This window comes from Protopterus annectens, chromosome 2.part2 (assembly GCF_019279795.1).
Source record: "Protopterus annectens isolate FY-2018-M chromosome 2.part2, PAN1.0, whole genome shotgun sequence".
NCBI lineage: Eukaryota > Metazoa > Chordata > Ceratodontiformes > Protopteridae > Protopterus > Protopterus annectens.
The window spans coordinates 276562314-276586354 of record NC_056730.1 but is presented as its reverse complement, the minus strand read 5'-3'; the positions used below and the strand labels follow the sequence as shown (position 1 = coordinate 276586354).

At 40.6% G+C, this 24041-nt stretch overlaps 1 protein-coding gene across 1 annotated transcript in view; it reads right to left on the bottom strand.

The window, feature by feature from the left end:
* The window catches only part of ADGRB3 (adhesion G protein-coupled receptor B3), a 3555978-nt gene that overhangs the window by 300851 nt on the left and 3231086 nt on the right, over positions 1–24041 (bottom strand). The window lies entirely within an intron of this gene.

Below are 24041 nucleotides of genomic sequence, written 5' to 3'. Positions count from 1 at the left end.
TTGTTCCTCCTCCGAGTCACGCTGTGCTTGTGATGGCCTTGGCAATGGTGGGGGACTGTTTGGCCCTGCCCCATGCTGTTCCTGCTGCAGCTGTTTTTGCAGGATCATCTTGTGTAGCATGGCACATACCATGACAATTTGGGTACATATAGTTGGTGAGTACTGCAAGGCTCCACCAGATGTGTCCAGCACCGGAACCATGACCTGAGCATCCCAAACACACATTCGATTACATTTCATGTTTGTGTGTGTGCCTCATTATGGCGTTCTTGTTCAGGTGTGTGTGCATTTCTGATGGGTGTCATCAGCCATGGCTCCAGTGCGTATCTAGCATCCCCCATTCCCCCACTAGGTGACCATCAGGGATGTACCCATTGGCAAATGTCTGGTACAGCTGTGTCAGACACCAGATATGAGAATCGTGGTAGCTTCCAGGGCAGCCAGCACACACATTCAGTATTATGCACTGGGCATCGCACACGACCTGGCAGCTGATGGAGGGGAAGCCCTTGGGGTTGATGTAGGCCCTATCCCACTCACCGGCTGGTGCTTTGATGTGTATGTGCATGCAGTCAATTGCACCCACTACCTCAGGGTATTCTACTATTTGCTGGAAAAGATGCATATTGCTGGCCAATGCCTCACAGGAATTGGGGAAATATACATGATCACCGACATATGCTGACATGGCATTCAGGAACTGGTGCAGTACCCTGGATGCTGATGCCTGTGAAATCCCCATCATATCACCAGTTGGTCTCTGGAAGGTACCTGTTGCTAGTATTCTTAGGCCGACACATACCTTGGTTTCACTGGGATGGGTTCCCCTCTGTTGGTTCTGTGTGTGAGGCGTGGCCTGCACAGCTCAACAATTTGCTGCAGGAGGTCTCTGTCCACTCTATAGCGCTCCACTATCTCCAGCTCATATAGCTCCTGGTAGGTTACCCTGGGTCTGTACACTCTTCTCCGTCTCCTCACTGTGGGTTGCTCAGCAGCATTTGCAATGGCACCACCCTCAGCATCTTGCACATGTTGCCTTATAATAGCAATGGCAGCCCCTAACATTTTTTTTTGCCTGAGTTAAGCTTTTTAAGTTTTCACTCTCTTTGTATACTGCAGTGTTGCAGTGTTTCTGAGAAAAGACATGGGGGAATGTTGTTTGCAGAGTTTTAAGTGCTGGGCTGGGCTAGTGTACTGCCTGTGTAATTGGCTGATTCTAATTGATTTCACCTGGCAGCTCTGCTAGTTCTCCTTGGTTAACTTCCTACTACTTATTTTCCTTCCTTTTCCCTTTCTGTTTCCACAGGAGGCAGCGCCGTACAAACAAGCGCAAACACGCACACACGCACACACACGATGTAGGCACGTTTGCAAGAAAATTCAGTGATATCCACGGCGTACACCTTTGGTTTCTGGGTTTCAGTTAAAACTACTGTAGACACGCCTCTTCCAATCCTGAGTAACTCACAGCAAACACAAGCCACTCTGCTCCAATGAGCTTACAGTCTTTCATACATACCCCCTCATGATGTCACCTATCTTCTACTCTACTACTCCCCTACTCCTACACTTACACTCCAGAGACATGGCTCACATGCCAGGAAAAATTGGGATTCACTATCTTTATCCTTATTGTCACAGGATTGCCTACTAATGCTTGGTTACATCTCTCGAACTGAGCTACCCCCCCCTTAGCAACCACTACTCAGTAGCCATGTTGTCTTCAGCCTGCCATTCACCTGCATGGCAGAAGAATATTTTTAATAAGAATGCCTATTTTTGGCTTTTTTTTTTTCTGGTTTTTAAAGTGCCGCACTTTTGCTCTGTGCTGCGCTATGCTTAAACATCGGAGATCGGGGGAAAAATTTGATTTTTATTCATTTTCAACCGATCAAAATGCCAATGGCCTTATATTTGGCCATTGGCATGCTTCCTCAACTGGATGCATCCTTTATTTGGAGCTGTCATAGCTCCATTTTTCTATTTGCAGAACGGTACTCCGTTACCAACGGAGTACATTTCTGCAAATAACTCTACTCTTCCGCGGACAGGTTAGTGTTTCCTGGATCGCAAAATTGCCTCATTTGCATAGCTTTCAGCAGCAAATGAGGTAATTTGCATAACATGACACTGTCCGTGCAAGAGTAGTTTTAGGAGCTCTCATGCACGCCCCTGCCGGCTGTTGCTGGATAACTCGGCAGACATATTGGCTGTCTGCCGGCTTACACTACTCTTAGACTCCATGCAAGCCTTCATGAATCCGGCCCAATGTATTTGCTAGTGGTGAGCAGTTAATTGTATTTAATTTTTTTGCCTGCAATATCTTTGGAACTGATATTAACTGCTTAGTAATCCAAGGACTTTGAAACACTCAGTAGTGATAGAAAGTAATGCTGCAACAAGATACAGTTCCCCAAATTAGAAAGGAAAAAATATAACATGTTCTTAAAGAAAAAGCAAAACTGGTGCATGGGTGTACACGTTTGTAGACGTGTATGTCTGTGTGTTTGTTAAAAAAGATATATAATGCATGTGTGTGTGTGTGTGTGTGTGTGTGTGTGTGTGTGTGTGTGTGTGTGTGTTTGGAGAGAGATATATGTTTTAAGTATGTGGATGGTGTGTGTGTATGTGTATGTATGTCTGTGTGTGTGCAGAGAGACAACCATATGTTTTAGGTATGTGGAGGGTATGTGTGTATGTGTGTGTGTTTGTGTGTGTGTGCATGTGTGGAGAGAGGTATATGAGTATGTATGCAGAGAAGGATATAACTGCTCTCAACTGTCCCTGATTCTGCAGAATGTCTGGGATTTTTGCCATAATTGTTTAGTGTTTGCTGGAAATGGTGTTTTTTTTGTAAATTAATTAAGATTGCAGTCAATACATAATAACAGTCTTGTTAATAGCCTTCAGAAAAAGAATGCTAATGGAAAGCTTAAATTCTAGCTACTATATAAGTATATACATGCTATATCTGGTGTGTGCAAAATTTTTCTGGGAGGAGGGTTATAGATGCTCCCTAATATCTTTCATTTTGCAGAATGTTCCAGATTTCTCCTTCAAATTTCTGAATTTTCTCATGAAGTTTGTGTTTCTTCTGGCAAAGCAATGAATAGTGACAGTCAGTGTGAATTACAAACTTAACAGCCTTCAGAAACAGCATGCTAATGTAAAATCTATTATTCTAGCAACTATCTAAGTGTCAAAGGGAAATATATGGTGTGTTTGTGGGTGTTTGTGTATGTAAAATATGAGTGTATGTGTATGTGTGAAACTAAGTGTAGAAGGGAAATACATGTGTGTGTGTGTGTGTGTGTGTGTGTGTGTGTGTGTGTGTGTGTGTGTGTGTGTGTGTGTGTGTGTGTGTGTGTGTGTGTGTGTATGTGTGAGAGTGTGTGTGGTCGATAATTGATTAGATCAATGACATATGAAATTTCAATAACCTACAGGATGGACAAATAGGAAGAAGTTCATCACTGTACAAATATCACAAATCCATCCAGTTCTCTGCTACCGTGTTTTTCCTGTTTTTCATATGGGATTGGATGTAACACTACCACTAATCATCATCCAGAGCTAGTGCTTATACCACCTGGTATCTATCCTTGCCATAATTGTTCTTTTGTACCACACACACACACACATTCAGACCTATAGCCAGTTTACAGTGTCCAGTCCTCCTACTGCATTTTGGAGGAAACCAGAGCACCAGAAGAAAATCTGAGTGAAAACAGGAAGGACATGCAGACTCCACACAAAAAGCACCACAGCCAGAATCTTTTGCTGTGAGGTGATAACATCACCTGCTACATGACTGTGCCACTGAGCACATTCCAAAAAAGATGCTCTCAACACTGCCTGCAGAAAATGTTCTTTATTAGCTGATAGCAAAGGCATTTTCAGTACACTTTCCATAGTGGAAATGCCTCTGGTGTCAGTTAATAGAGAACATTTTCTATATCAGGTGTTGGGAATGGCTTTTCTTGGAAGACATAATGTGTTCCCTTGATCTTCTTGAGAAGACATGCCCTTTACTGTTAGGACTGCTGATTTAAAAGTGGTGGTCAGTAACAGAGAAAGTCTGATTTATTTTCATGCTAAATTATGAATATGTGTTATTAATATATTTCTGGTAATAACCCAGAAGGAGTTTACATGGAACTTCAAGGTATCTTACATATTAATGGAAAGTCTGTTGCTTATACCTCATATCTAACTATTTGTACTGTGTTACCTATATGCACATATTTATGTAAATATGTCGGGAACTGCTCACTTAGCCTATCAAATTGTGTTTTAACATGTTACTAATTCAGGACACAGTCCAGTAATACCTTCTGACCTAATGAGGTTGTACGAAAGAATTATTTTTATGCCAAATTATGAATATATGCCATATTAATACTTCTATTAATAACTTGAACACAGAGTTCACAGCATTTACATCTGTAAAAAGATCATATAATCCTGAAAAGACTGTCAACACAGCCAGTGTCTAACTATCAACACCTTGCTGGAATTTGTATTTGTTTATCAACACTTGTAATAATTACACATTTGTATATTTTATACAACTATCTCAGTGTCCACATAGTAGCCTAATAGAATAGCATTTCATAGGATAGCTCAGCACACAGGTTAAATGCTTGTTGTCCCTAGTACACTGGCCAGCAGGCAAGAAAATGTTATTTGATTTGATGCCAGTTATGAATATGCTATATTAATAATACTCCTACTTACAGATACCTTATATATGATACTTCATAGTATCAAATACAAGTTTATATAATGCAGGAAATGCTGTCCCTGATACTTGCTATCTATCTAGTACCAATTTGCGATATCTATACTTCATTAGAAATAAAACATTCATACATGCATACATATCATATTTGTCAACATCTCAGGCACTATTCAATTGCAGAATAACATGCCACATACCCACTCACCACAGAGGTCAAGAACGCCTGACTCCTCAGACAATAAAAGCACTGAGTACCAGAAAAATGCGAGTTCCTTTCTGGATATATTATGAATACATGCCATATGTTCATAATTACATTAATAACTTGATACCAGAAGGTGTTTATTTAGTACTACATGGTATCAAATGAAAGCATATACAGCGATGCAAAAACTATGCTCTGAAGATTGTGTTAAGTAGCAGTGCTTTGTATATATTTTCATTTCTTTTTACATTAAATATATGTTCATACTAGTCATAAGTTATGCAAAATTCTACAAAATTGCTTTTCAGCAAATTGAAGATCCGATCCATGCAAACAAAAATCATACTGATAGTTGGGGTTTATTTACTACTGTTAAAAAGATATTAACAGTTTGTAAAATACCAAAATGTATATATTATCTAGTTACTTGTTTAATATAAAATCACCATGTTAATGTTAATATCCAATTATAAAGAGGACTATGAGCTGAAGAATTTTTGTATTTTAACTTATTTGTAACTTTTATTGTTTTTCTGAGATATATACATTTGATTACAAGTAAGCTTCAAAACTGCATTCTCAGGAATTTAACTCAGGTGAAACATGTCCAGCCAGTAAATGTACAAATATCAGAAAATATGATATTAAGGTGTCTCCCCTCAATGCCAGAAGCCTAAACAATACATTACCTGATCTTGGGGTACTCCTGTGTTTGGAAAACATCCATGTCTGCATAGTTACTGAGCCTTGGTTTAAAAACAAAGACAACACTCCTTCTGTACCTGAGCTTTGCACTTTTCATCTCCTCAGACCTGATGACAACTGTGTCGGAGATGCCATGCTTGCCAAGAAACTATTATTTCCAGGCAAATCGCTTGGGACCCACAAACTGAATACACTGAATTACAGATCACCCTAGATGAGATTAACTACCAACTGATAGCTTGCAACAGAGCACCTTCTCTGGCCTCAATGACCAAATAATATTCCTCTGTGTTCTAAATGATATCCCTCTTAGCAAAAACTCCATTATTTTGGGTGACTTTAACTATACTTCAATAAACTGGGACATTTATACTTCCACTGCCAGATATCCCTATGAGCTCATATTCTTAATAAACAAAACTTTCCTTGAGAAGTTGATAAACATACTAGAGGAAACAGCATTGCCAACCTGATTCTTACAAATACGGATACCTCTTGCACTACTCTTCTGATATCTCCTTCCCCAAAGAGTCTAACCACAAACTTGCGACTTTCTCCTTTAAACTCCCAACTCACTGAATTTAAAGATCATATATTTGCCAAGCTCAATTATGATGGACGATCAAAATTCAATAAAGATAGCACCACTCCTGATGTTAATATAGCAATAACTTTCACTAATGAATTCTACAGCGATTTGAAAAAAATACATATAATGAGCAATGCCTACAAGAAGGACCGTGGGAAATTCAAAATTAAACCAACCTGGTAGTCCATTACCACAAATAAATTCTACACCAAAAGAAATAAACTCTTTAAGTAGCAGTTCATAAACTCCTCTTCTCAAGGAAAATAACAAAAGCATTACATAAACAGAAAAAACACCATCAGGTCCACTAAAGAAGCCTATGAACTTATGCCGCTGTCTGAAGCCAAACATAATTATAAATCTTTCTTTAGCTATATTTGAACAATAAGAAACAATACCATGCATTGTTTACTTAAACACCATCTATTTTGTCCCAATATATATTGCCAACATTCTTACAAACAGGTTCAAAACCAGCATCATACCTGAGATATCTATCCAAAACCTTGAAATAACTGAATACCATAGTCAATTATCTTTAAAGATCACTTAAATGAAAATTCTAACCAAGATTAAAAATACTTCCTCCATGGGACCTAGTAATGTACATTTTTGCTTAATTAATAGTGTTAAAAATGCCCTTGCAGACACACTTCTTAAGCTGTTTAACTTAATTTTTGCTATGTCTATATTATAACATCGAAGTCTTAAAACTTCAAATATAATAATATCGAACCATTTCTATCAAAAGACTATATTGAACACTCAGAATAGCTAATTTTTTCCCAGGGAAAAAATTTGCTAATCCGACAAACATACACTCAACACAAGCACACCAAAATAAATAATCCACATACACATACACTTCACAAAACCCTACACTAAACTATACATACACTATTAGCTATCCACTTACCTTAACCCAACCCTAACCCTAAAGTCCCTATCGCACACTCACCTTACCCGCTCCCTAACCCTAAAGTCCCTATTGCACACTCACCTTACCTGCTCCCTACCCCTAAGGTCCCTATCGCACAGTCACCTTACCTGCTCCCTAATGCTAAGGTCCCTATCGCACACTCACCTTATCTGCTCCCTAACCCTAAGGTCCCTATCGCACACTCACCTTACCTGCTCCTTATCCCTAAGGTCCCTAACTATCACACTCTCACCTTAACTGATCTGTTCACACACTTACCTTAACCTGGTCCGTAACCTTCGCTCCACAGTCGAGGAAATAGCAAAGCTGCAGAAACGGCCCACCGAATACTTTCCCTAGGAAAGTATTTGATATTCTGCAGCTTCGCTATTTTCAGCGTTCGGTGCACAGGGTTCGATATTATAACATTTGAAGTTTTAAGACTTCGATGTTATAATATAGACCCATTTTTGCTACTGGTTTCATTCCTGATGTATGGTGCACTGTAGTGGTGATGCCCATCCATCAGAGTGGCCTTACAACTAACCTAGGTAATCACAGACTTATCTATCTTCCAAGCCTCATCTACAAAGCCATGGAATATATTATAACTGACTTCATAAACTACAATATCACAAATCTTATTTGACTTGACCCCCAACAGTTAGGTTTTAGGCATCTATATCAAATTATCACATGATGAAAAGAGCAAACGCTCTTTCATCGAACTGATAATATCAAAATCACAAAAAAGCGAACACACGGAACAGAAAATTTTTTCACAAGTAAAAAATTTGTGCTCCACAGAAAAAAAAATGTTTAAACACAAAATGAAGTGGGGGGGCTTTGCCCCCACCCCCTACTTAAATATACCAACCTCAGAGCTCGCACCATAGTGGAGGAAATGGCAAAGTCCTGAAGATGGCCCACCGTTTTCCCTGGGAAAAAAATCGATGTTCCGCGACTTCGCTTTTTTCTCCTTTCGATATTATCGGATCAATGAAACCGCATTCGCTCTTTTCATCGTCCGATAATGTGATAAAGACCTGGTTTTAGGAAGTGTAGATCTGTCTACTGAATCTGGTAAACTTCCTCAAAAAGAATACAGACTCTGCAGATAGAGGCCATGTAGTAAACATAGTGTATCTTGTCCTGGTCAAGGGCTTCAATAACTTTCCCATGCTTGTATCATACAGAGTACAAAAGCTTTAAAAACTGACCCATACATGGTAAGAAGGGTAGGAAACTGTCTGAAAGAAATGACACAGTGTGAGTTGTAGGTACCTCATTAGAAAGTATGAAATTTCACAGTGGTGCCCTTCAGGTGTCAGTGGTAGGACTTCTCCTTTTTGCACTTTACTTTATATATCTCCAAGCAGAGAGCAAAAGCTTCTGTCTAACAAATTTTGCACACACCTGCAAACTGTGGGATTGCTGTTAAGCCATTCTGACACCTAGACCACCTGGTAACCTCTCGGTTTACTAATAATGGACTTAAAATAAATATTGAAGGCATAGTATTGCCACATTTGGTACACAACCCCTCCATTCATCATACTGTAGAGACAATACACTACTATGATGTGAAAATGTAGCCAGGGACCAAGGAACTTGGATTGATAATTCTCTTGCTTTTGACCAGCATGTGACAAAAGCTGTGAAGAAATCTTTTTATGTAGCACAGCTAATTGTAAAGTAAATATCTTCAAGTTCCCAAGAGGAAATCAAATCCCTTATTTTCAGCATTGTTTAGGGAAGTTATTGACTGCAATGCCCCTACTGAGTATATATCTTACTAAAAATTTCAAACAATTTGAAAGACCAAAAAGGTTTCTAACCACAAAGGTTGCATGCCTGAATTATCAAGACAGGCTGAAAGATCTATCCTTTTATTCACTGTCTTACAGACTTGTGATAAGAAATCTCTGTCTTGCTTATCATGTCATTGAAGACCTGGTTGTTCTGAACCTCTTGTATCTCAGCAAGTCGAATGGCCCCAGCAATATTCGAATTAAGGACCTAAATCTTCACTAGCCGATACATAAAAAAACAGTGTAGGGACGGGTTAATAACTCAGAACCTCCAAAACCTCTGGCACTAGTTTTACCCTTGCAACTTAAGCAGTGCAACTCACTTTCTTCTTTTAAACACAAGGCAAATGACTGGATTGGTTTTCACAAATTTACTCCAGGTTTGACACCTTTGCCCTTCCTGGAGAAAGGAAATGCATACAACCTTATGAAAGTTACTGGCAAGATGCAAATAATGGTCATGAGTCCTTTAAATTGAACATGTATTTCTCTCTAGGACCTTTGTCTTGTATAATAGTAGAAGAATCTAAAGGAATTTAACTTCTGCCTTTAAAAAAAATCTCTCGCTGGATTTCATAAATAGTCATTTTAAGTTCAACACGCTACTAATATTTTTCTTTTATTAATTAAGTAAAGTTAATCTCAAGGATATTGCCACTAAATGCCTGGAATATGAAGTTAGTTAAAGATTTACAAAGGCAACAAGATTAACAAAAATCATTTGTTTCTGTTCTCTCATTCTCTGACTCTGAGCCCCTCTTTCTCTCTAGATTAACATTCCTCTCAGAGCTACAGGGCTTTTTGTTTGTTTTCTCTTCTCCACTCTACTAAAGGTCATAGCATATCAGACATTCTGCTTCATACAAGTCTAATCTAATAAATGTAAATTATGACATGTCTCCTTACAAGGCATCCTCTAATGGAAAATACTAGACTCCCCCAGATTCTGGGTCTTAATAATGTAATGTGACCATATGACAAACAGAATTCCAATTATTCCCTAGACCAGACTTGTGAAAGAAAAGAAACCAAATGTTTTATTCAGCCCAAGCACTCACTCACTTATACTGAAGATCCAACGCTATCAAAAATCCTTCTACTTTTTTAATGTTCCTATAGTTGTGCAAAGTTGTTCAAATGCCACATGTCTACAATAACTTTGCTTCTTTCCTGGTCAGTAGCTGTACATGTTCTCCACTTCTGGGACCATTTGTAGGCATCTGGAAGGTGAGCTAAAGTTGTATCAATATTTCCCTATTACAGAACTCCTAAATTTCCACAAAATTTCCAAGATATGTTTCTTGGCCTAACAGATGATGGGTCTTATCTATAATTCTCCTTCATTCAGAGTGCCATTGTTACTACAAAAATGTCATATTACAAATATAAATCTCATCAGTTCATTGTATCTCTTCTAGCCAAACAGAAAGAATATTGCAATTCAAAATGTGTTTCCTTTCCAGGTTCCAGGATCTCTTTATGGCTTGAAAAGATCATACTACAGTGTTCAATGCTCAGTGATGTGGAAACAAGCTCAGAGCCTACTGGGGTCATTTGGACGCTTGTTAAAAGACAAATCAACATACTGTTTGCACGACACTAGTAGATCACAATTAGATCACCCCTTAATAGCCTAAACCCAACAGAGAATGGTGAAAGACTTGCATTTCCTATAAGAGAGGTGCCTAATCCCAATAACCAGTCTTCTGAATGTTTTCTGTACTTGCTCAAGTTTCTTCACTTGGGAAGGAATACAAACACAAAAGGGTTCACAATACTCTACAATGGCTCTTATTGTAGATTTACATAGAAGAAAAAGATATGTCCACTTTGCTTGCAAAATATCTCAAGATGCTGGTTTGGTTATATCACAACATCTTCTCATTACCTCTGCCAGGTGTTCCTCATATTCCCGGTCATACATAACATTATAGCAATAATGTTTTCTTTCCTAGTCCCTTGGAGTTTATCAAGGCTCACATGACAGTCTTTATCACAAACACTCTAATGGGATATTTCTAATTCAGTAAATGCATGAATATACCAAAACTATGGAACCCCTTCATTTCATCCCTGACTAGTTCATTTAATGCTAGCCAGTCCAGCTTAACAGAAGCTAGTTGGTAGTATGGGAAGAATAGTACCATGTCCAATATTTTGGAAGGAACCCCAATGCATGAAATCTTTTTGTTGGAAGTCCATTTAGTCTCTCATATTTGAATACTTGTGCTTCAGTGTAATGGTCAGTAATCAAACATACCACAATGTATGACTTTTTGGTTTCTTATTACTGTTTTCCTTTATAGCTTAGTAAATGTTGCATTCAAACATCTCTCTCTCTCTTTTCTCTTCCATCTCCACCTGAACTTTCAGCAAAAATCTATTAAAAGGATAATGCTTATTCCCTAGATTTGTTTGGAAAGCGATAAAGCCAAAATTAAACACACACACCCACACACACACACACACACACACACACACACACACACACACACACACACACACACACACACACACACACACACACACACATCTGTTGCAGGCATAATTTTACTTCTTTCTCACTGATTCTACTTTCCAGCACTCTATATCATAATAACGAATAAGTGCTTTTTCTTCACCACTATTTATCACCTTAGAGCAGGTGAAGCCGCAGCTAAACCTAGCCGCTGTTTCCTCTGATTTGTGACATTAAACATAGCATTTATGAAGCTGCAATGATACTGATTGCATGAAAGGTAGAAAAGGCAGAAGACATTCAGTTACATATAACCTCAGGCCTGCCTGCAGAAGCAAGTGATGCTCTAGCAGTATATATAAAGTAAGACATTCCTTGAGTTCCTCCAACATGTTTGTGGGTCTAAACTTGCCTTGCAACCAGGGAATTGACTTTCTTTCCTTCTCTTAAGTAATGAGGTATTCTACAATAAGATTAGAGGTAGATCTTAACATACACTGCTAAAATAGATGAACCTTCAGATTTTATAATTCTAACCATTCTGATTTTCCATTCTGTGATTCACAACCCTATCTGTGAAGAATTATATTAACAGATCCAGGCCAATGTTGGCCCCTACAACCTGCTGCCTGTGACTCTCCTCCTCTCTCTGTCCTTACTGTTGATATTCTGGATATCGGCACATTATACCTATCAGCAAGCATTCAACACCTTCCTGTCCCTTAACCATCAGGGCATTTATCCAACATTCTGACCATGTAGGGCCCATCACGATCTTCACAAGGAGGGCTTTCTTCTCCTGTTTGACCACCCATTTGAAAATCTGCCTTTTATACATCACTACCACACCTCCATCCCTGCTACCACTGCTGACTAAGGTAAACCCAGACACATATATATCCCAGCTCCTCTTGTCACAGGATCATGTTTCTGTGAAACCTAAACTTCTATTCTCATGTCCTGCATTACTTCTTGTAGCTCATCCAACTACCTGTTCAGACATCTGCACTTTACAGTAAGACTACAAAGCCTATCTCCAAGACAGGTTTGCTTGTTCACTAGATTAATGTTGCCTTTATTATCTTTCTGTCAGTTAACTGTATATGTTAAACTCCTATGTTTCCAATACTCCCCCACAAATTCTATATTAATTAAAAAGGCATGATCACTGAGACATACCTTTCTGTCCCATATATGAGCACTATAATCCTTTCTGAACAAAGATGGAGCCTGTCCCTAGAATAAAACATGATTCTCTGTTAGGGCTTCCTCCTACTTGTCCCAATGCCTTCACCCGTGTTTACTGCTACAGCCAGTAATTATAATCCCTAAATCTATCCTTTTTAATTTTCGGACTGCTGGTACAGAAAACACTTCTGAGAATGTTAACTTCAGGTCTCCCCAACCACTCTGGCAATTGTATGTCATTTTATTGACACCGCTAACTACCATCTTGGCTGTCTAATCTGAAATGTCAATATGTGCTCACATATCACACCTCAGAGACCACTTTGAGCACATCTTCCCTTGTTTTGTAAAATACGTGCCATGACACTTATTTCTCTATAATCCATTCCTTTCTGCCACCAGTGCTAAGACTCATAATCTTCATGGAAATAAAAACTGCAATTACCAAATGTTTTTTTTTCTTGCCTACCGCAATTGCTCATTTCCTTTCTGCCCATGTCACTACCCCTCCTATAGCATTTTCCCCCACCACTTCTCCATCTCAGGCTGATTTCCTTTCTGCCCATGTCACTACCCCTCCTATAACATTTTCCCCACCACTTCTCCAGCTCGGGCTGATTTCCTTTCTGCCCATGTCACTACCCCTCCTATAACATTTTCCCCACCACTTCTCCAGCTCGGGCTGATTTCCTTTCTGCCCATGTCACTACCCCTCCTATAACATTTTCCCCCACCACTTCTCCAACTCGGGCTGATTTCCTTTCTGCCCATGTCACTACCCCTCCTATAACATTTTCCCCCACCAATTCTCCAGCTCCTATCCCTAGTCAATGTCTGATCCCCTTACTAGTCCTCCTGTACTCTAGCTATCTTCCTTATCCAGTATTCTCCACCTTGCACTATTCTGTCCCTTCCATCTGTCAGACTACTTTCTGACTACCTATCTCTGATCTCTTCCTTAATACTTTCCTAGCATTGTTGGCTTCTGAATGGTGGTCTCTGACACTTTCTGTGCCTCATCCCTTTCCCACATTGCTTTCTTGATGTCATCTCTTAAATGGGTGGCTTATCCACTTTTTATTCACTTATTCTCAATGTTTTTAGCAAAGGTAGGTCAAAGAGAGCAGCTTGTCTAGGTGCAATCTCTTATGTTGGCATGATCAGAACAGGCACTAATAGTCTCCTGAAAATAGTAGAGCAGTAGCTGCAATCATTTAAGCAATTTGGCTGCTTAAATTACACACTGTTTAAGGAACTTTAGCAAAGAGCTATGGTAGCTCTTTATTACAATTTATCAAAAGATTTTTGTAAAAGTGTTGCAAAGAGCTGTTATGTATTTGTACGTATTAGCTCTTTGGTGATCCTTATTTTGCACTGACAGTAGTAAAATGTACTGGAAATAATTTAAAGAGCCACAATCCAGCAGCTGGTTAAATGAAACTCTATTTAAGGAACTCTAATAAGCAGCTATTGCAGTTTATTGCTACAGATCAAGAAGGAAGTTATACAAGTGTTCCAAAGAGTTTGCTGATCTCATCGTTAAAGCTTATGTTTTTTTTTCTTCATCCTGCTGAAGGTGCACCAAAAGTTTGAAAAAGTGACACAGCCACTGTGTTTGCATTACAGCTTTTTGATGTTCCTGAGGTTCATACATGCAGAGCTACTTGCTAGGCTGCTGATCTGTGGAAAGCTCTAGAAGCCAAGCCATACATTCCTGTGACATTGTTAGCTCTTATATTTAAGTGTGAATAACTCAGAGATGAGTAGAATAGTCTACAGTTGGCTAGCATTCAGGCAGCCATGGAACGATTTATGTCCTCCTTTATGTATGGCATAACTCCCCCTTGTGCACGGGAATGTGTTAGCTGCATCAACTCAGGGAGCTCCCACTACCTTCTCCTTGCAGGTATATATATTCCTTTATGCTTACTACAAAAGCTCTTACAAAGTGGTGGCTTTGTAACCGGCTCCTAATCCCTTAGATGCACATTTGCATTGCACCTCCTCCAAAGTAGTGCAAGAGCTTACAACCTATTCTGCCCCAGCCTCCACCTTTGGAGACACAAGTACACAAGCAGTTAATGGAACTCAGATCACCTGGAGAGTACTTATGGCTTTATTCCTCTATACCACCAGAGCTGGCTATATTTGGATACATGAATAATTGCTGCTATACAGTTTTTACATTTGTAAGTAAAAATGAATAATGGCATATTTGTATATAAATATCTTTCACCAAATGTAAAGCACAGCTATGGGCGCATCTATGGTCCATGCCTGTGTTTTTTATTTATTTTTTTGCACACTTTGCCTCAAAAATGTACACCCCTAATTCCTTTGCAAAGCATGATCTGCACCTCTTTTTCAAGGGCATCTACATAATGGCCAAAGTCTTTGCTGCCTCAATCATAGGTTCATAGGTTCATAGGTTGGTACTAGGCTATCGGCCCTAGGGCCTATGCAAGCCTAGTCATAACAATTCCCTGGATATTTCTTCCCACAATATTTACTTCTCTGGACCCCTGTCTAGCAGGGCGACTGACATGATCCCCGGGGTGAATTTCCTATCTCCCATCCAATCATCAAGGTTCCTTTTGAAGAGGGCTAAGGAGGCGCTCTGCTTGACATGTATGGGCAGTCTATTCCAGAGTATGGGGAGTCTCTGGGTCAGGAACCTATCCCTCCAGCATGTTTTGTTCATTGTGATGACAAGGATTAGATCCCTGGAGCATGTGGCTCTGAGGGATTGGTATTTCTTTAAGTGGAGCATGTAGAACAGCTCAGGGTTTGACATGCCCTTGAATGTTAAGCAGAGATCCCCTCTGAGTAGACGATATGCCACAGAGTATAGCTGGAATTTTTTTAGACGGTCAGCATATGGCATCTGCTTTAGGCCTGTGATTCTTTTAGTGAGGTATTTCTATGGCCTTTCCATCTGTTGCAGATGTCTTGTGAGGTACATACCAAATGGGGCATTATACTCTATAATGGGTCTAATGAGGGATGAGTACATTGGGACAATGACCTCCTTTTTTCTGGATGAAAAGCCCTTAGTGATGAGGTGTGCCACATAGAAGGATTTCCTGACTGTTATGGTGATGTGGTTATCGAAAGTGAGACCACTGTCCACCTGTGTCTCTCATCACACTTTCGATGTTTAGTGTCCTGCCACCTATGTGGTAATTCATGGGTACATGTTTTTTTCCAAAGGGGGTAACTATACATTTCTTGGCATTAAGCTTGAGCCCATGGTTCTGGCACCAGGCATCTGTTTCTGTAAGGCCCTTTTGTAGAATATCCACATAATTTGGGGATTCAATAATGGCTCCGATTTTGCAGTCATCTGCAAACTTTGTTAGCCAGAGTCCCTTAGTGTTGGCCTGTACTTCAGAGAAGTAGATGCCAAACAAGAGTGGTCCCAGGACTGAACCCTGAGGTACTCCACTTGTCACTTGTCTGGAGCTGGATTTGGAGTCGGCTACTTTTATAGTCTGGTTTCTGTCAGTAAGCCAGTTGGCAACCCATCAAGTGACATACGGATTTATGCCCAGCTTAGTAAGTTTAGCTATGATTCCAGAGTGGGGGATGGTGTTGAAGGCCTTGGCGAGGTCCAGATAGGCTGTGTGGACCACCTTACCCTCGTCCACAGCTCTGGAGACTGATTCAAAGAAGTCAATCAGATTCAGGAGACAATATCGGCCCTTCACAAACCCAAACTGGGTGGGGTCCAGTGTTTGAAGGTTGCCAATGTCTTTGTTTATAAGTTCCATGATAATGCGTTCCATGCCCTTGCAGATCAGGCTTGTTAGACTGATGGGACGGTAGTTCCCGGGATCCAATGCGGATCCTCCCTTGTGGAGCGGGATAACTGTAGCTGTGCACCACTCAGTGATTAAACATGACACTTAGGTGAGGTTCCAGTTCATTTTGTAGTTCATGTAGTACACAGCCTGGGATGTCATCTGGTCCCATGGATGCTGTATTCTTAGCTTTGGAGAGTGCGGTTTCTACCTATGTGGCCGTGATTATCAGAATTTGCCAATCTTTTGGTATTGAGATGGGCCCTTTAGGGGGTGAGAGGGGGGTGAAGTTGGCACTAAATTGATCTGCCAGGATATTGGCAATATCCTTGTGATCAGTATATTTAATGCCATTCTGTTGTAGCTCAGAGCAGATCTGAGCATTGCCATTTAGATTTTTGACATAACTATAAAATGCCTTGTGGTTGTCTTTTGGAATCTTTGGCAATTTTATTTTTGTAACTAGCTTTTGAGGATTTTATGAGAGATCTCAGCTTCTTACTGAGGCTGGTGAGGGAGTTTTTTGCATCCTGGTATTTTCCTCTTTTCTGCAACAGTTTCTTCCTTCTGTTGTATAGTTTGCTTATAGCAGGGGACCACCAGATTGGCTTCCTTTTTTTGGAGAAAAGCATCTTGGTTCTATTTGCGATGGCACGATTCATGCATGAGTGGATGTGCTCATACAGTGCCTTTGTGTAGGATTCTGCAGTCGAACTTCCAGATCCCATCTGCGTGGGTGTTGTGAAGTTTGTCACTTCTGACTTCAGTAGCATGAAGCTGGCTTTGGAGAAGTTTTTTAAAGAGGTTTCCTTACTGGGGGGGAGGGGGTGGGATGTGGATGTCAAAGGTGATTTGCTTATGGTCAGACTTGACCAATGAGGGGGTGACCAATGGTGTGGAGCATCTATCTCCCATGTTGGTAATGACCAGGTCTAGGATATTGGAGCCCCTGGTGGGAAAATGGATTAGTTGATCCAGGGCGTTGGAATTTATGAATTCCAAGAACCGTTGGGAAAAGGAGTTGATACCCGAGTAGTTTTCCCAATTTATGGCAGGGTAGTTAAAATCACCCAGTATTAGGGTGTTTGGTTGTATCTTAATATTTTCCAGTATGTTTAGAAAGGTGTAGTGAGAATCTTGGGGCATAGTGGGGGATCTGTAGCAAGCTACAATTTGGATTGCAGTCTTACCTAGTGTTAGTTGCACCTGGAGAATTTCAGATGCATTGTGTTGGGCAACTAGCCTGGAGGTGTGAATATCCTTGGTGAATATGGACACTCCTCCACCTTTAGTGTTTCAGTCTTGGTTTTGTGGCCGAAAAGTGTGGTAAGAATTGTAGCCTGGTATTGCAGGGGTGCTCTCTGGAGCCTTGAACCAGGTCTCAGTTACCGCACAGATATCGATGTTCTCCATTTTTAGGAGTGCCTCGAGAGAGTGCTTTTTGAGGTTTAGACTTCTAGCATTGAGTAGCATTACCTTCAGATTTTGCATGCTTGTATCTGTTACGGTGGTGGTTTTATCCACTGAACCTTGCCTAAAAACGGCACTATAGGGGTGGCAAGAGCTTTAGCCAGTAACCTGAATCCCAGAGGGGACAGGTGCAGACCATCTCTGGCAAAGCATCGTGGTTTGTCAATCATGTCTTCCCAGGCAGACAAACACTGGATCCCCTTTGAATGACACCAGAAGCTTAGCCAATTGTTGAAGTCAATCATTTTGTCCTTATACTGTGGTATCATTCTGGGAGAAGGCAGGATGCTACTCAGGACTAGGGTCATACCTGCCTGGGTCACATGATCCAAGTGCTCTTCCATGTCTCTTTTCATGTAGTCCAGGGAGGTACTTCTCAAGTCATTCACTCCAGCATGGACAATGAGAGAGTCATATTTGTACTTGCTGTGGAGTGACTTGAGTGCATGCATTATGTGTCGGATCCTGGCACCCAACAAGCAGCTGACTGTAATTTTCTCCTTGTTCAGCCTGGTGAGTGGGACATCAGTGTGCCTGACTATAGAGTCACCTATGACTAAAGTGTTGGGTACATTGTCTTGCCTTAGGGGCTGTTGTTGGGTGGCACACTGGTGTTGTGAGCTATGTGTCACTTTGGTTGTGACTGGTGTTTGTTTGCATTTCGGCTTTGGAGGTCCTTGTTGCTTGGGCAGGTTAATGTTAAGGGCCTCCGCATATGTGGGTTCAGTGTTGCTATGTGTGGGTCTTGATGGTGTGGGTTTTGAAGGGCTATGAGTTGCTTGAAGTGTAATGCAGGTGTTAACCTTCTCCTCTTGACTGCCTAGCACAATCTTGGCCGGAGAGAGCTTTGCTTCTAGTTTGGCTATGTAAGTGCATCTCTCGCAGGTTGTAGTGTTGGGTGATAGGAGGAGAGGATTGTCTGTGTACATGAGGCAGTTGCCGCACTGCCCCAGTATGCCCAGATTCACCAGGGGGACAGGAGAAATCACCTATTAGGCAGAGTTATTCTCATGAACATGCCGACCTAAGAAATCTAATCATAAATTAGATAGCATTAAGGTGGCCCTTCTCAGTGCAGGAGTCTTAACAACAAACTGCCCAGTTTGGAGGCATTTCAGCATATAGGATGAGTCAATGTTTGTGTGCCACCAAGACTTGGTTCAAGTGTACTGAAAGCACCAGATCCATGCTGTGATTTGGTGCTCATCATGCTTTCAAGTCTATTAGAAATGGTTGAAGTGTCTTAGCATTTGTCAGGAATTTTATTCCTGTAAAGTGATACTGATGATTCTCACCAGGGAGCTCACTGAATTCCATCTCGCAATAGGTACGTACATATTTTAACTTACAGCTTGATACCAGTCTCCTTCTATGGCCTCAGAAGATCATGCAAACTTTGATCACTTCTGGAGAATGTCTCTAAAAGAAATAATTATTTTATTCTTAGTGACTTCAATTATTCCTCCATAACTTGCAGTATTTACACTTCTAATGCTGGGCATGAACAATGTTTCTTAGATTGGGTTAAAGAGAAAATCCTGGATCAAATTGTTTAAAATCCTACTAGATATGATACGGCTGTATCCTAAACCTATTTCTCACAAAGTCAGCCCCAACAAGTTCTCTGCTGGTCCCTCATAGTTAACTCATCCCCTTCAATGGTGCTCAGGAAGTTTGCACTGTAACTTCCAATGGGCATAGCCTAAACTTTTTGATAAAATCAAATTATGCCCTCATTTTCAAACAAATGTTCACATCTGTGGAAGCTTAGGGGTTACTAAATAACTCTAAATAGCAAAGTCGTAGTATTCCATATGTTCAAGATCTTAAACTTGATTTTTTTAAGTCACAGTAAATATAGTAATTATTAAGTTTGTAATATTTTGCAAACAACTTTAAATATCTCAGCTACTCAAACCACAGTTGCATGCATTTTGTTCATCCAGCTGAAGGCTTTCATATAAGGCTAAGCAGTTCTGTCTGTGCTACTTGGTTGTTGAGATATTTGTGACAACACTATTAATATTATATAAACAGCAATTAAGATCTCTTTACTTGTACCAGACAAAAGTCAAATATCAATATAGTTGTGTTATCCATTGCGTAAGCTTTAAGATTAAATCTTTTAATGCTTTGTCTGTAGCATGGTTTTGGAATTATTAATGCAAATACAAACAAGCAATATTTGTTACCAAGAGGTGCCAGTAGGATGTAACTGCAGAAAAACCTGGAGGCATCAATTGGCTGTATTGAGTCATGTAAGACCACAAAGTGCTTAATTTTACCCTCAAACATCCACCCCCATTTACCAAAACCACCCTCTTTAGAGACTTCTGGAAAGCAAGTCTTTTACAATTGCATCACAAAATCTCAAAATGTATCCATGTTCAGAAGCATGGCTGCTTCAAGCAGTGCCCTGGGATGGGAACTGTGAACCAGTACCCCACCCCCTCAGCTCTTCAAATGAAGAAAAAAAAGCTAAAAACACTTTACTGTATGATCAAATTATTACAGATCTACACACACACACTTCACACACACACAGACACACAGACACAGACACACACACACACACACACACACACACACACACACACACACACACACACACACACACACACACACACACACACACACACACACACACACACACCTCCTTTAAAGGACAAAAAAAAAAAAAAAGGCAGATGGCCAGATGCATAACACTCTCCCCACCCACCCAGCCATTCAGGTCGCATTTCTGCGCCCTGCCTCCTTCCCTCTACTGATGCATTCAAACCTGAGCGCTCAAATTTTAGTTAAAAAAAAATTCCTTATGAAAATTGTACCAAACTACTCAATATAAATGTATCAAACACATGCTAAAGTTTATACCTTGCCTGCACAGAGTGCTAGAGTGCACAGGTTTTAGTTGAAAGAAGAAAAATCCTTCTTAGAAACTGTAGCAAACTGCTTGCTACAAATATAGCAAACAGCTGCTGCAATTTATACCCTGTCTGCATGGAGCACTATGGCACTCATGTGTTATTTAAAAACAATTCCTTCTTATAAAATGTAGCAAACAGCTGCAGTTTGTTCCCTGCCTGCATGGAGCACTACAGTGCTCAGGTTTTAGTTTAAAAAAAAATAATAAAATAAGAGAGACATTCTTTTTTATCTGTTGAACTGTAGCAAATTGCTTGCGACAATGAATGTAGCATGCAGTTGCTACAGTTTAGAAAACACAGAGCGCTACAGCGCTCAGCATTGACTACAAATGCAATAAAGGTTTTTAAAAGCCAGTACTCCATTAAAGAAAGATAAGGATTGGCTGATTGCACCCCCAACAGTTTCTGCCCAAGGGAGATGCCCCTATTGCCCCACCCTAGCTATACCACTGCCTATGGTAACCCTACAGCGGATATGTCATATGCATTCACCTAGGCCAAGGATTTCTATGCTCATTTAGATAAAAGCATTGACATAGCAGTCCCTTCCAGAACCAAATACAGAGGCAAATTCAACAACAAATGACCTGATACTTAGTAGTTATGAGCAAATTACATAATAGAAGAAGACATTGCTTAGATTGCCTTGTAATGCCAGAACCTCAAATCACAAAAAGAATATTAAATGCCTCACCAAGAAATTGAAGGCAGCTATAAAGCCCAGTAAAGTATTTTTTGATCACAGGCTAGCCTTTGAAGCTAAGGATGATTATTTATCTTCCTTTAGTTATGAAAACTATGGAATAATTCATATTACTACTCTGAACTTATCAATAATTGGACCTCCCATCCCAAACCAGAAGAAATTACCAACATTCCAGCAAATAGGTTTGCTTGTAAATATCTTTCTTGGACCTATCATTCCCTGGCCAGGTATTCCATAGTCACTCATCCACTCTAAAAATCTAAAAGGATCATATTCTTAAATCGCTCCTCAAGACCTAAAACACCTCTTCAGTGGATACTGGTAATGTTAGTATTAGATCAGGTTGTCTAATAAATAGAATCATGCAGGCTCATTCTGATCGCCTCTTTACTTTGTTTAACCTAAGCCTTGCTACAGCATATGATCCTGAGTCATGGCACAATGCAGTGGTGATACTGGATTATAAGTGTAGCTCCTCCACTGGCCTGGGTAACTAATGACCCATTAGACTTACCAGTTTTGCCCATGAAAATCATCTTCAGTGACATCATAAATTAACGCACTCAGCACAAATCAGGCTCAATCACAACAACTTGGATTCATCAAAGGGGGCTCACGCCTGCAAAATCCTGTGAGCTTCTTTGAAAAGATCATGCTGGTGGTAGACAGTGGGCACACAGTTCACACTGTCAAGTTTGATATGGGGCATCTGATACTATATCACATGATGGGATTGTTAATAAGCTAATGGCCTTAAATGCTAATCCATATGTGGTAAAACGGATTGCAGCCTGGCTTAAATACTTAATGCATGTTGTCAGGGTTAGTGATGCCTCTTCAGTTAGGGAAAAGGGTGACTAGTGGCACTCCCCAGGATTCAGTATTAGGGCCCTCCTTTTTGGTATTTATTTCTCTGATCTACACATTGACAACAAGGATCTCTGACTGACTAGGTATGCTGACTATTGGAAACTGGGTGCAGTTCATAGGTTCATAGGTTCATACTAGGTTATCTGCCCTAGGGCATTTATAAGCCTAGCCAGAGTGTGTATGGCTTTCGCCACCCATTTTAGATTAATTTTGCTATGCCCTTTTTCGAGGTTAGTATACTGTGCCTCTGTCTAACAGTGACACAGAAGTGATACCCGGGGTAAACCTACAATCTCCCATCCACTCATCAAGATTCCTCTTGAAGAGAGTCAATGAGGGACTCTGCCTAACCTGGACTGGGATTTTATTCCAGAGTGAAGGGAGCCTCTGGGTTATGAATCTGTCCGTCCAGCATGTCCTATTTATTTCAGTGCTGAGGTTTAAGTCCCTTGAGCGCGTAGCTCGATGGGATTTGGATTTTCTGAGGTGCAGCATGTCCATTAATTCCGGGTTGGACATGGCTTTATACATCAGGCACAGATCGCCTCTGAGCAGGCAGTATGCCACTGAGTAGAGCTGGAGTTTCTTTAACCGGGCAGCATACGGCATCTGTTTGAGCCCCTTGCTCCTCTTGGTAAGGTACTTTTGGGGTCTTTCCAGTTGCTGCAGGTGTCTGGTAAGGTACATCCCAAAAGGGGCATTGTACTCAATTATGGGCCTGATGAGGGATGAGTAAAGAGGCACGATGACCTCCCCTGATCTAGATGTGAATCCCTTCATGATTAGGTGGGCTATATAAAATGTTTTTCTAACCACTTTGGCCACGTGGTTGTCAAATGAGAGATTGCTATCAACTTGGGTCCCCAGGTCCCTAATTACTTCTTCTGTACTTAATGGATTACCACCTATGTGGTAATTTGTGGGCACTTTGTTTTTGCCAAAGGGGATGACTATACACTTTTTGGTGTTTAGCTTGAGGCCATAGCTCTGGCACCAGTTGTCTGTTTCTATGAGGCCCTTTTGGAGGATGCTTGTGTCGGCTGGAGAGTCTATTATGGCGCCCAGTTTGCAGTCATCTGCGAACTTGGTCAGCCACAGTCCTTCCATGTTGGCCTGTACCTCCGAGAAATATATACCGAACAAGTGCGGTCCCAGGACTGAGCCTTGTGGGACGCCACTTGTAACTGGTTTGGAGTCTGACATGGCTCCAGCTATTCTAACCATGTGGGTTCTGTCCTTGAGCCAGTTTGCAATCCATCTAGTGACATAAGGGTTAATATTTAAGCTGGAGAGCTTATCTATAATGCCCGAGTGGGGTATTGTATCGAAGGCTTTTGCGTGGTCCAGGTAGGCTGTGTGGACCACCTTCCCCTTGTCAATGGCCTTGGTGACTGTTTCAAAGAAATTGACCAGGTTTAAGAGGCAGGATCTGCCCTTAACAAAGCTGAACTGGGTAGGATCTAGTGTCTGTAGGTCCCCAATATCTTTATTTACAAGGTCCACAATGATCCTTTCCATAGCTTTGCAGACCAAGCTAGTGAGACTTATGGGGCGATAGTTTCCAGGATCCGTTGAGGCACCACCTTTGTGGAGAGGGACCACTGTTGCTGTACGCCATTCTTTGGGTACATATCCTTTAGTAAGGCTGAGAT